The sequence below is a fragment of the Bos grunniens genome, chromosome 3, assembly GCF_055505025.1.
Source record: "Bos grunniens cultivar Pamir isolate PY7600 chromosome 3, Bosgru_T2T1.0, whole genome shotgun sequence".
NCBI lineage: Eukaryota > Metazoa > Chordata > Mammalia > Artiodactyla > Bovidae > Bos > Bos grunniens.
Genome location: NC_141167.1, coordinates 113,131,938 through 113,145,117, shown reverse-complemented (window position 1 = coordinate 113,145,117; position 13,180 = coordinate 113,131,938). Strand labels below are relative to the sequence as shown.

General features: G+C 45.5%; 1 pseudogene across 1 annotated transcript; it reads left to right on the top strand.

The window, feature by feature from the left end:
* The first annotated feature begins 873 nt into the window (after positions 1-873).
* Positions 874-5,947, top strand: LOC147376874 (polyadenylate-binding protein-interacting protein 1 pseudogene; annotated as a pseudogene). The gene has a single exon (XR_015161265.1). The product of XR_015161265.1 is annotated as a polyadenylate-binding protein-interacting protein 1 pseudogene (transcript).
* The last annotated feature ends 7,233 nt before the right edge of the window (positions 5,948-13,180 follow it).

Below are 13,180 nucleotides of genomic sequence, written 5' to 3'. Positions count from 1 at the left end.
TGTTTTGTGGAATTTACTCAGCGTTCAAATGTTATTTTGATGAATTTGTGGGGGAGAAAGTGGTCTCCCCGTCCTATTCCTCTGCCATCTTAGGACCGCCCCCCAATGTTTAATTTTAAATAATTTTTTTATGTGTGTGTTTTGCCAGAAAGAGAGACATAAGCAAAAAATCAAAATGTTCACCACTCTTATTAGTCTTGTTCTCATGTATTTTCATTTGGAAGATACACAGGTCCATGAAATCCCCAGATCTGAACACTGTGCTAAGAAGTGACCTTTAACGTGTGTCTTTGAGAGCCTGTGGAGCTTCTACAGAGAAAGCTCCCAGTGTCCACCTGGCAATACAGTGCTCAGCTCCTGGCCCCAGTGTGGAGAGAAAGAGGGGGTTTCTGTGCTAGAAGCGAGTGCTGCTGAGACTCAGACAAGGTCTGTGAATGCAGGAGTCTGGATTCCAGCTCAGAGACAAGTGGAGAACAAGGGATCCTTAGTCTTTGAGTCTTTATAGGACGGTAGGAATTGGGCATAGAGACTGAGAGAAAAATGATGATCAGGAAGGTAGCTTGCATCTTGTCTTCCTTAGAGTGTGTGTGTGTGTTAGTCATTTAATCGTGTCTGACTCTTTGCGACCCTATGGAGTGTAGCCTGCCGACGCTCCTCTGTCCATGGGATTCTCCAGGCAAATATACTGGAGTGGATTGCCAGTCTCTTCTCCACGTCCCTAGATTACAGGGATCCAGCCCAGCTTCCTGCTATTTATCACATTGGCCACTAGAGGGTGCGGTGCAGGAGATTGTCTCCTGGAGCAACACTTCCTCCCGTCTCCTCTAAGTGTCAATAACGGAACTGGGTGGGGGCTGCGGCGGCGGGGGGCGGGGCGGAGAATCGGAAAGCTGAGGCTAGCCTCGGGGGCGGGCGCTCAGAAGCGGCGGGTTCGGCAGGTCCATTAGCTGCTGTCTGCTCTGCCCGCCCGAAGCGCTGAGGAGCCTAGCGGGCACACCCCGTCCTACTCCTACATGAGGCCTGAGTGAGCGCCGCGTCGAGAGCTTCTTTCCCGAGCGCAGCAGCAGCGGCCCCCGCAGGAGGAGGAGGAGCATGTCGGACGGTTTCGACCCGGCCCCAGGTGCTGGTCTGGGCCGGAGCCGAGGCCTGGGCCGCGGAGGGGGCGGGCCTGAGGGCTCTGGTTTCCTGAAAGGAGCGGGGCCTGCTGAGCTGCCGTGCCACCAGCCGCCGCCGCCGCCTCAACCCAAAGCTCCGGACTTCCTGCAGCCGCCACCGCTGTGCCAGACCAGGACTGCCCCGCCGCCAGGGGCCGAGTGCGAGGTCCCCGCCGGCCCCCAGCGGCCTGCCCGGCCCGGGGCGCTCCCGGAACAAACGAGGCCCCTGAGAGGTCCATCTACTTCGCCGGATAACATCACACAGCAGAATTCGGAGTCAGCAATGGCTAAACCCCAGGTGGTTGTAGCTCCTGTATTAATGTCTAAGCTGTCTGTAAACGCCCCTGAATTCTACCCATCAAGTTATTCTTCTAATTATACAGAATCCTATGAGGACGGCTTTGAGGATTATCCTACTTTATCAGAATTTGTTCAGGATTTTTTGAATCATCTTACAGAACAGCCTGGCAGTTTTGAAACTGAAATTGGACAGTTTGCAGAGACCCTGAATAGCTGGGTTACAACAGATGATGCTTTGCAACAACTTGTGGAACTCATCTATCAACAGGCCACATCTATCCCCAATTTCTCTTACATGGGAGCGCGCCTCTGTAACTACCTGTGTCATCATCTGACAATTAACCCACAGAGTGGCAACTTCCGCCAACTACTACTTCAAAGATGTCGGACTGAATATGAAGTTAAAGATCAAGCTGCAAAAGGGGATGAAGTGACTCGAAAACGATTCCATGCATTTGTACTCTTTCTGGGAGAACTCTATCTTAACCTGGAGATTAAAGGGACAAATGGACAGGTTGCAAGGGCAGACATTCTTCAGACCGGTCTTCGGGAGTTGCTGAATGCCCTCTTCTCTAATCCTATGGATGACAACTTAATTTGTGCAGTAAAATTACTGAAGTTGACAGGGTCAGTTTTAGAAGATGGCTGGAAGGAAAAAGGAAAGACTGACATGAAAGAAATTATTCAGAGAATTGAAAATGTTGTCCTAGATGCAAATTGCAGCAGAGATGTAAAACAGATGCTTTTGAAGCTTGTAGAACTCTGGTCAAGTAACTGGGGTAGAGTCCATGCAGCTTCAACATAGAGGGAAGCAACACCTGAAAATGATCCTAATTATTTTATGAATGAGCCAATATTTTATACATCTGATGGTGTTCCTTTCACTGCAGCTGATCCAGATTACCAAGAGAAATATCAAGAGTTACTTGAAAGAGAAGACTTTTTTCCCAGATTATGAAGAAAATGGAACAGATTTATCAGGGGGTGGTGATCCGTCCTTGGATGATATTGATGATGAGATGGACCCAGAGATAGAAGAAGCTTATGAAAAGTTTTGTTTGGAATCAGAGCGTAAGCGAAAACAGTAAAGTTAAATTTTCAGCATATCCGTTTTATAAAGCAGTTCATGTTATGGTGATTTAGCAGAACACAGGAAAGCAAAAAAATGTGTCACACTTATACCAAATTAAGGATGTTGAGTTATGTTACTAATGTTTGCAACTTTAATTTTGTTTAACGTTTTCTGCCAAAATAAACTTTATTCCCTATAACTTAAAAAAAAAAAATAACGAAACTGGGCTGTGCGGCCCCAGGGTCCTCGTGTCTCTGAGGCAGAGGGGATGTCTTTGAGCAGCAGAGAGGCCACTTCATGCTGCAGACTTGAGATGTCGTGAGCTGATGTCTGATTTCTGGTGTCTGGTGGGATCTAACCTGTAGCAGTAGGGTGATGGTTGAGGCATGTCCTGGGTCCCAGCTATGTGCCTCTGTGTGAACCTCAGAGTGGCCTTCAGAGGCCTGTGTTAAGAACCGTGTCCCCTCCCAATCTCTTCCCAGTTCAGTAGGCTTGGTCTTGCAATTTTCAGAGGAAGTTGAATGGTTTGTTTTTGTGCCCAGGACTCCTGTCTTCACAGTCTTCCTCCCCACAACAAGCATAATAATGGCATTAAGAAATTTGTCTTCTTCTTCATTGTCATTTATGCATTTTTAGAAAGAAGCAAAACATGTCCCTAAATATCATCTCATTTGATTTTCACCAAATCACTTTTTACTAGCTTCATTTTAGTTATGAGCAAACAGGCTCAGATATATTAGGTATAATCACGAGGACTCTCAACTCTTAAGTGTTGAGCTACTTATAATTGAATACCTCTGACCTCAAAGCTTGGAATGATCTTCTCAGGTGACTCAGTGGTAAAGAACTGCCTGTCAATGCAGGAGACATGGGTTCGATCCCTAATCCAGGAAGATCCTGTATGCCTCGGAGCAACTAAGCCTGTGTGCCATAACTACTGAGCCTGTGCTATGGAGTCCAGGAGCTGTGAGTACTGAGCCCATGTGTTGCAATTACTGAAGCCCGTGCACCCTAGAGCCCATACTCCACAACAAGAGAGGCCGCCACAGTGAGAAGCCCGAGCGCTGCAACTAGAGAGTAGCCCCTGCTCACAGCTACTAGAGAAAAGCCTAAGCAGCAATGAAGACCAGCCCTCTCTTTGTCGAAGAGAAAAACAAACAAAAAACTTGGAATGTTTTGTCCTCCCATTCTTTTAGAATTGTCTGCAATTTCTTTAAAATTTAGGCTAGCACAGAAAGTTCTTCATTTAATACCTCTATTAGCCTGTTGGCCTGCTCTCACCACTTCCTACCTTATACCTCCTGTTTCAGCCACATTAAACTACTGACACTTCCTGACAGGTAGCTGAACGCCACAGGGCCTTACATCCCAGGCAGTGAGGCTTTGCTCCAGTGGAGGAATGGGGTTGGGGTGGGAGCAAGGAGAGCCTGGGCTTTGTGTCAAACCAGTAGTAAGAATAAAACTCTGTGTATTATCTAGCTGCGGTCAATGCTTTGGTTATGACATGGAAAGAGAAATGGACCTGTCATTTTTCTCTCCATCTCTACCCAGAAGCTACAAGAAAATGAGAGCGAGGTGCTACAGTGCATGTGGTGGGTGATAAAGTGTTGACACTGAGCCCAGAAGGACAGTAAGGTCTATGTCCACTGAGAGGTTTTTTTTTTTTTTTTTAATTTTGCTTATTTATTTATTTTTGGGTCTTTGTTGCTGAGTGAGGGCTTTCTCTAGTTGCAGTGAGTAGGGGCTCCTCTCTAGTTGTGGAGCACCAGTTTCCCATTGCAGTGGCTCCTCTTGTTGTGAAGCGTGAGCTCTAGGGCATGGGGGCTTCAGTAGTTGTGGCACATGAGCTTAGTTGCCCCGTGGCATGTAAAATCTTCCTGAACCAGGGACTGAACCCGTGTCCCCTGCATTGGTAGGTGGATTCTTAACCACTGGGCCACCAGGGGAGTCCCACTAGGAGATTTTTAAAAATTGTGATAAAGTTTAGATAGCTTAACAATTGCTATTTTATCACTTTAAGTATACAGTTAAGTAGCATCGTCTACACAGTGTTGTGCAGCTATCATCATGATTTCCCATACTCTTTCATCACCTCAGACAGAAACTCTGTACTCATCCACAATAACTTCATATTCCTCTCCTCCCCCAGTCCTTGGTAAATTCTATTCTACTTTATGTCTCGATGACTCTTCTAAGTATCTCATATATATGGAATAATGCAATATTTGGAGAAGGAAATGGCAACCCACTCCAGTATTCTTGCCTGGAGAATTCCATGGACAGAAGAACCTGGCAGGCTATGTAGTCCATGGGGTCACAAAGAATTGGACATGACTGAATGATTAATACTTGCTTTTAATGTCTCAGTTTACTTGATGTTTTCAAGGCTTATCCATGTAGCAGTGTCAGAACCTCATTCCTTTTTAAAAATAATTTATTTATTTACTTTTGATTGCACTAGGGTCTCTGTTGCTGCACAGGTTTTCTCTAGTTGTGGCAAGTGGGCCTACTCTTCACTGCAGTGGCTTCTTTTGTTGTGGAGCACAGGCTCTGGGTGTATGGGCTTCAGTAGTTGTGGTGCATGGGCCTAGTTGCTCTGTGGTATGTGGAATCTTGATGCTTTTGAACTGTGGGGTTGGAGAAGACTCTTGAGAGTCCCTTGGACAGCAAGAAGATCCAACCAGTCAATCCCAAAGAAAATCAACCCTGACTATTCATTGGAAAGACTTATACTGAAGCTGAAGCTCCAATACTTTGGCCACCTGATGCGAAGAGCTGACTCACTGGAAAAGACCCTGATGCTGGGAAAGATTGAGGGCAGGAGAAGAAGCGGGCAACAGAGGATGAGATGGTTAGATGGCATCATCAGCTTAATGGACATGAGTCTGAGCAAACTGTGGGAGATAGTGAAGGACAGGAAAGCCTGGTGTGCTGCAGTCCGTGGGATCACAAAGAGTCAGACAAAACTTAGTGACTGAACAACAACAACAACAACATATGGAATCTTCCCAGACCAGGGATTGAACCTGTGTCCCCTATATTGGCAGGTGGATTCTTATCCAAAGTACTACCAGGGAAGTCCTCCTTCTTATCCATTGTATGTATATACCACAGCTTGTTTATCCACTCATCTGTTGGTGGGTTCTTGGGTTGTTACCTTGTTTTAGCTGTTGTGAATAATGCTGCAGTGAACACTGGTGTACAAGCATGTAAGTTTCTATTTTCAATTGCCTTGGGTATATATCTAGGAGTGGAATTGCTGGGTTTCAATGTTTAAATTGTTGAGGAATATCATTGGAAGTTTTGATAGTTCTGTGCTCTGCCTCAGTCATGGGGCATGGTCTTCTGAACTCAGGGAAACTCTTGTGCCAGTAGGGACACTCAGTGATAAGACTCAGTAAAGGAACCCTTTGGCCATGTTTCTGGTTCGCTGGATCATTTTGATTGTGGGCCTGAGATGGACCCTGTGCTCTCAGACAGGGGGTCTCTGACTGGTTCCCTCTGCAGATGGCCTGTATCACCACTGCACTGAGAATGGTGTCGTCTACCAGACTTTCTGTGACATGACCTCTGGGGGTGGTGGCTGCACCCTGGTGGCCAGTATGCATGAGAACCTCATGCTTGGGAAATGCATGTTGGGCAATCGCTGGTCCAGTCAGCAGGGCAACAGGGCTGACTACCCAGAGAGTGATGGCAACTGGGCCAATTACAACACGTTTGGGTCTGCAGAGGTGGCCACTAGCGATGACTACAAGGTGGGTGGCACTGAGCACCCAGGTGGAAAGGATGGGGAGAGGGGTGTGGCTGGAGCAGAGCATGTGGAAGGGAGGGTGGGAGATGGGGATGTGGAGGTGGGGCTGGAGAAGATAGACAGAAGTCCATGTCTTGAACCACAACTTCTTCCCACTAAGGCTGTTTGGGTGGTGGGGTCTCATTATCTATTGGAGGAGGGTGGGTATCTGTGACTGCTGCCACCTGCTTCCCTGGAGCCCTGAGCTCTCAGCTCAAGTGAGGGCTGTGTGTGTGGGTCTTTGGCTGGTGGCACCTCCTGGGCTGGTCAGGCTGAATGTGTGTCCCAGAACCCTGGTTACTACAACATTCAAGCTCAGGACCTGGGCATCTGGCATGTGCCCAACAAGTCTCCCCTGCAACACTGGAGGAACAGCTCCCTGCTGAGGTACCACACCAACACTGGCTTCTTCCAGAGACTAGGGCATAATCTGGACTCTACCAGGCACATGGCGCTGCTGGATGGGGGTGGTTTCCTGAGTGTAGAGACTGAGGAAGTGACTAAGGCTGGGCATGTGGTCCTATGGTCCGTGTTCCCCTGACCTAGATTCTCTGATGGCTCCTGTCCTGCTTCTCTCTGAAGTTCTGAGCCAGGCAAGGGAAGAGACCTATGAGAGAGGAGCATTTAGTGGAGGCTGGGGGTTAGGGAGAGAGAGAGTACGCTGAGGATGAGTAAGAGCATATATGGTGCCCTAGGCTGTTGGGCAATGGCAGCCCACTCCAGTACTCTTGCCTGGAGACTCCCATGGACAGAGAGGCTTAGGCTGCAGTCCATGGGGTCTCAAAGAGTCAGACACGACTGAGCGACTTCACTTTCACTTTTCACTTTCATGCATTGGAGAAGGAAATGGCAGCCCACTCCAGCGTTCTTGCCTGGAGAATCCCAGGGACAGAGGAGCCTAGTAGGCTGCCGTCTATGGGGTCGCACAGAGTCGGACACGACTGAAGTGACTTAGCAGCAGCAATAGCAGCAGGCTGTTGGTAATGCAGAGCTACTGACTGAATCCAGGAAAATGGAAAGATCTTACTTTGACTGGTCTTGAAATGGTATCAGTTACTGAACAAGCTCTGTTTCCCCTTTTCCCTCAAAGAATGGCAGAATGTATCGGATAATGAAAGCTAGGGTCCTCATGTAATGACTTACTGGTACCTCGTAAAAACTCCCTGTGAAATGTGGGGGGAAATGTACTGATAACAGCCTGGCAATACCTGTGGTCTGATTTTGTGATGCCCAGAAAGCTGCATCTTTTTACTTACCCCTTGGCTATCGCGAGTCATTTTGCCCTTCTGACATAATGGAAAAGGCATAAAATTCAGTTATGTTAGGTAAACTTTATTTTACTACAGCCTGATTCTCAGCTATGGATATTATGTGTATTGTCTCATTTAATCTACTCTTGACCCCTGAGCTTTTACCAGATCCATTTTATAGATGAGGAAGCTGAAGCACTGTGAGGTTCAGGAACGTGCCCCACATCCCAGGGTATACATGGAGGAGTTGTGGTTTGGAATGAAGAAATTTGGCTCCAGACTCCTTATTCCTCACCTTCAGCCCCTTGGTAACTTGTTAAGACCAGCCTGGAGTCATGAGCACAGAGAATAACCAGCCCAATGGAGAGGCAGGTTTATTTCTATTGTAATGGGTAATAGTTAATTTCAGTGAACCAGAAGGTGGCAGCATAATATCCTTCGTGGGGGCTGAGCCTTTGATATAAAATGCAAAGCAGTCATAATTTATTGTTGAGAATCTGAGGCTTTAAAGGAGAATAAGAAAAGTGTGGACAGGGTCAGAGTGAGTCACGGCGCCTTCGTGGGTGTTTGGGGATATTCTTCCTGTACACGTGAGTTTTTCCTTTCAAGCCTCTGGCAGACCAGGGGCCCTCTTTGAGGACTGGCTCTTGGTCTCAGGGTGGGGAAAAGTCCAAGTCTGAGGCCAGATGCACCACCACTGTCCACAGAGCGAATGGGTTCCAAGTCAGGCTGGAGTACTGGGCACAGAGAATCTCCAAGGTGACCTAAACAGGCTGTTTCTAGCACATTTCTTAATACTGTTTTCTGCCTCTTGTTTTCAGAGGAATTCACTGTGGATTTGTCTAGTGCATGTATTTAATAATGAGAGAGTAGTCAGAGCCTTGTGTGCTGGAGGCAGAGTCACCAGGTGTAATGTGGATCATGTGAATCCTTGCGGGGCTCACTGGGTGCTTAGGGATTGTCTGTCCATGTGTGTGAGTATGGTATGACCATGGTGTGAATGTGTGTGGGAATGTGATCTTTCTTTACTCCTTTCTGGGTCTCCGGGGCCAGGGCTAAAGGATCCTCTGTCCAGACACTGACATCGTGTACCTTTGAGGACTGAACTGGAAGGGTTGGGGCTTCAGAAGCACCACTGTTTTTGCTCAGCCTTGGGATAAGCTGGTCAGTTACCTGAGCTGGGTGAGGCTTGTGTGCAGGAGCATTCTGTGGAAAACTTTTGGAGCCGAGATTGCTTGAGAAACGCAAGATGTTGTCATTTTTGATCTGAGGTTTAGCTTTTCAGAGCAAAACTTGACCTCTTTGCTCCTGACCAGTGTCTGCACAGATTCTCACTGAGTCGGGGGCTTACTGGAAGAATCCTGGACAGCCCTGGGGCCACCCTCCTCCCAACTGTGTACTCTCTCTCTGGTCATCAGTCACAATGTGCCCTAATGTCAAGGGCAGGTGGACTCAGCTCTCACCTGTGGCAGCCTCCGTGTCCGCCCAGGCCAGAGATCATTCAACTCCTGTTTTTCTTAGTCGCTGTGGGATGCCTCATGGCCAGAGGCAGGATAAGCAGGGAGCCCTTGGGCTGCTCAGGGTCTGAGTTGTCAAGAGTAAGCGAGTTTACTTAGGACCCATCCCTTCACAAGTGTACAGTCTGAGACAAGTGTCCTTAGCTGCTGGCATGTGATGCTGAGATCCTGTCTCTTCTTCCTCCTCAGCTTGTCTCTCTCCCAGGCAAGATGATGCAGCTCACCTATCAAGGAGAATCTCAGGTCTGATGGGGCAGTGATGTGTGTGTGGCACCCCCCATGAAGGATATTATGCTGCCAACTTCTGGTTCACTGAAATAAACTATCATCCATTACAATAGAAATAAACCTGTCTCTCCATTGGGCTGGTTATTCTGCTCTGTGCACATGACTCCAGGCTGGTCTTAACAAGTCACCAAGGGGCTGAGGTGGGGAATAAAGAGCCTAGAGCCAAATGCGTGTGCATTCCTCCTCCCTGTGACAGCCTGGTCCCTATGGCTCCTTCCAGCCACGGTCCAAAGCAGATGTGAAGTTGTGTGCACATGTGCCTCCATGCACTTTAACGAGCATGCAGGGAGCCACTACACTCTGCTGGTGTGGGAGACACAAAGATTGCACGTGCTTTGTTCAGTGTCTGGCAGGACAGACATTCACACAAAAACAGAAGGATGAGATGAAGGATCTTAGGTATAACAGAAATATTAGTGAGGGGCTACATGACACCTAATTCTGCTGGAGTATAAGGGCTGGTGACCACAGCACTTCTGAGCTGAGTGCCGAGAGATGTATACTAGTTTATAGGGCAAAAGCTTCACAATGTTGAATTTGGCAATGATTTGTTGGATATAATACTAAAGGAACAGGCAAAAAAAGTAGACAAATTGCACTTCATGAAAATTTACAAAATTATATAAGACTGTTAACAGAGCAAAAAAAGGCAGAATGGGAAAAATATTTGCAAATCTTATATTTGATATGAGATTGATGTCCAATATACATAGAGAACTCCTAAATAACAGCAACAACAATAACAAACTCAATTCAAAGATGGGCATAAGACTTGAATAGACATTTCTCTAAAGAAGATATGAAAATCCGATCAAGCAAAGAAAAGATGTCCTACACAACTAATCACTAGGAAAATGCTAATCAAAACTATAATGAGATAATCACCTCATATCCTTAGGATGATCTTTATTAAAAAAGAAGAAAATAAAAATAAATAAAAAAGAAGAAAATAATAAATGATGAAAAGAATGTGAAGAAATTGAACCCTTATGCACTGTTGGTGAGGATGTTAAATGGTATGGCCACTATGGAACAAAATATGGCAGTCCCTCAAAAAAATATTGGTAGAATTACCATATGATACAGCAATTCCACTTTTGGGTATATACCCCAAGGAATTGAAAGCAGGGTCTTGAAGACATATGTACATCTTGTCCACAGAAGCATTCTGCATGGTAGCCAAAACAGGAACACAACCAAATGTCCACTGTTAGATAAATGAATAAGCAAGAATGTGGTAAATACAGATAATGGAATTACTCAACCTTTAAACGGAAGGAAATTCTGAAATGCTGTAGCATAGATGAACCTTGGGGACATCATGTGAAGTAATGTAAGCCAGTGATGAAAAGAAAAGATTCTGTACAGTTTTGCTTAGGTACTGAAATGTATTTAAATCATAGAGACAGAAAATAGAATGGCAGTTCCTGGGGACTGGAAGGAGGATGAAAATGGAGAGTTGTTATTTAATACAGATAGAATTTCAGTGTTGCAAGACAAACAGTGCTGACTGTTGAGCTGACTGTTGTACAGCAGTAAGAATGTAATTAATACCACTGAAACACACTCTTAAAATGGTTAAGGTGGTAAATTTTGTTATGTGTATTCCAATAGTTTCAAATTCCCATTTTTCAGAGTCCTTCCACTCTCCAGGAATGTGGAATTTTTCCAGAGCTGTGGTTCTCAAACTGTAGTGCATCAGAATAATCTAGAAGGTGCCTTAGAATACCCCCAGGGTTGCTGATTCAGCAGATATAGAGGAAGACCCAGGAATTTGCTTTTGTAGCAAGTTCCAGGTGATTCTGATGCTGCTGGTCTTGGAACCACACTTTGAGAACAATTTCTTTTCTCTAGTTAGGATTCTGTATCAGATTGTTGGGGCTGCTGTAGAAAAACACCACAAACTGGGGGCTCAGATAGCAGACAGTGGCTGAGATGGTAAAGAATTTGCCTGCAATGCAGGAGACCTGGGTTAGATCCCTGGGTCAGGAAGATCCCCTGGAAAAGGAAATGGCAACCCCCACCAGTATTCTTGCCTGGATAATTTCATGGATGGGAGCCTGGTGGGCTCTTTGGGAGGTTTCAAAGAGTTGAACACGACTGAGGACTAGTGTGTATGTGTTGTTTCGTAGTTCTGGAATCTGAAAGTCTGAGATCAAGATTTCAGAAGAGCTAGTTCCTTCTGAAGGGTGTGAGGGAAAATCTGTCCCATGCCTCTCCCCTAACTTTTGGTTGTTTGCCACCAAACTTTGGCATCCCTTAACTTGTAGATGCATCACTGAGGTTTCACCTTCAACTTCACAAGATGTACCTGTCTCTGTGTCCAAATTTTCCATTGTCATAAGGACATCAGTCATATTGGATTTGGGCTTACCCTAAAGACATATCTTAATGTGATTTTCTCCAAAGACTCTGCTTCTGAATAAGGTCCTATCCTGAGGTACTAGGGATTGGTACTTCAGCATCTTTTGGAGGGGACAAAATTCAACCCATAATAGGTCTCATATATTTTAGTCTCCACATGGCTGAGCATTTCACTCAGCAGCACATTAAGCCTTTTCACAGGCAATTTTGTTCTTTCCTTTTCTGCAATCCTGTCCTGGACTCAGCCATTTTTTAACTGTAAGATGCCTTTGTCTTCCTTCATATGTTAGGCTTGCAACAGAGTTGGGTTTCTGGTTCTGCTTTCTTGGAATCTTAGAGAAAGAATACTCTCTTCTTTGTATATTATTTCTATGCCTTTAGAATCAAGAAAAAACTGCAACCCATCACAGTGGGGCCATGAGACAAAACTGTATGTATGGAAATCAATAACTCTCCCTTTTCTTTAAATAACAAGTTAAAAAACATAATGGAAGAAAAGATTCCATTTATGATAACAATAAAAAATAAGATATTTGGGGATAAATTTAACTAGCAATATGTGAGATCTAGATGACAAAACTATGAACACTGAGATATTTTAAGGAGAAAAGTGGTTCAGTCTTGGAATAACTGGGTGAAGGTGCCAACAAAGCATACTGACAGATGTTATATGGAGCCAGCCTGTTGTGGCAGTCTCTGCAGTTAAAATAGCCAAGCCTTCTGAAATTGTTTCTATTGATAATCCAGAGAACAAAAGAAGTAAGGAACAGAAAAGAACAACAAAAACAACCCCAAAACAATGAACACAATGACAATGAGTACATCAGTTCAGTTCAGTTTAGTTCAGTCGCTCAGTTGTGTCTGACTCTTTGGGACCCCATGGACTGCAGCACGACAGGCCTCCCTGTCCTTCATGAACTCCCTCAAAGTCATGTCCATTGAGTTGATGATGCCATCCAACCATCTCATCCTCTGCTGTCCCCTTCTCCTCCCACCTTCAATCTTTCCCAGCATCAGGGTCTTTTCCAAGATCAGTTCTTCGCATCAGGTGGCCAAAGTATTGGAGTTTCAGCTTCAGCATCAGTCCTTCCAATGAACATTCAGAACTGATTTGTTTAGGATGGACTGGTTTGATCTCCTTGCTGTCCAAGGGGCTCTCAAGAGTCTTCTCCAACACCACAGTTCAAAAGCATCAGTTATTCAGCTTTCTTTATAGTCCAACTCTCACATCCAAACATGACTCCTGGAAAAATCATAGCTTTGACTATATAGACCTTTCTTGGCAAAGTAATGTCCCTGCTTTTTAATAAGCTGTCTAGGTTGGTCATAATGTTTCCTTTGAGGAGCAAGCATCTTTTAATTTCCTGGCTGCAGTCACCATCTGCAGTGATTTAGGAGCCCCCAAAAATAAAGTCTGCCACTGTTTCCCCTGTTTCCCCATCTAT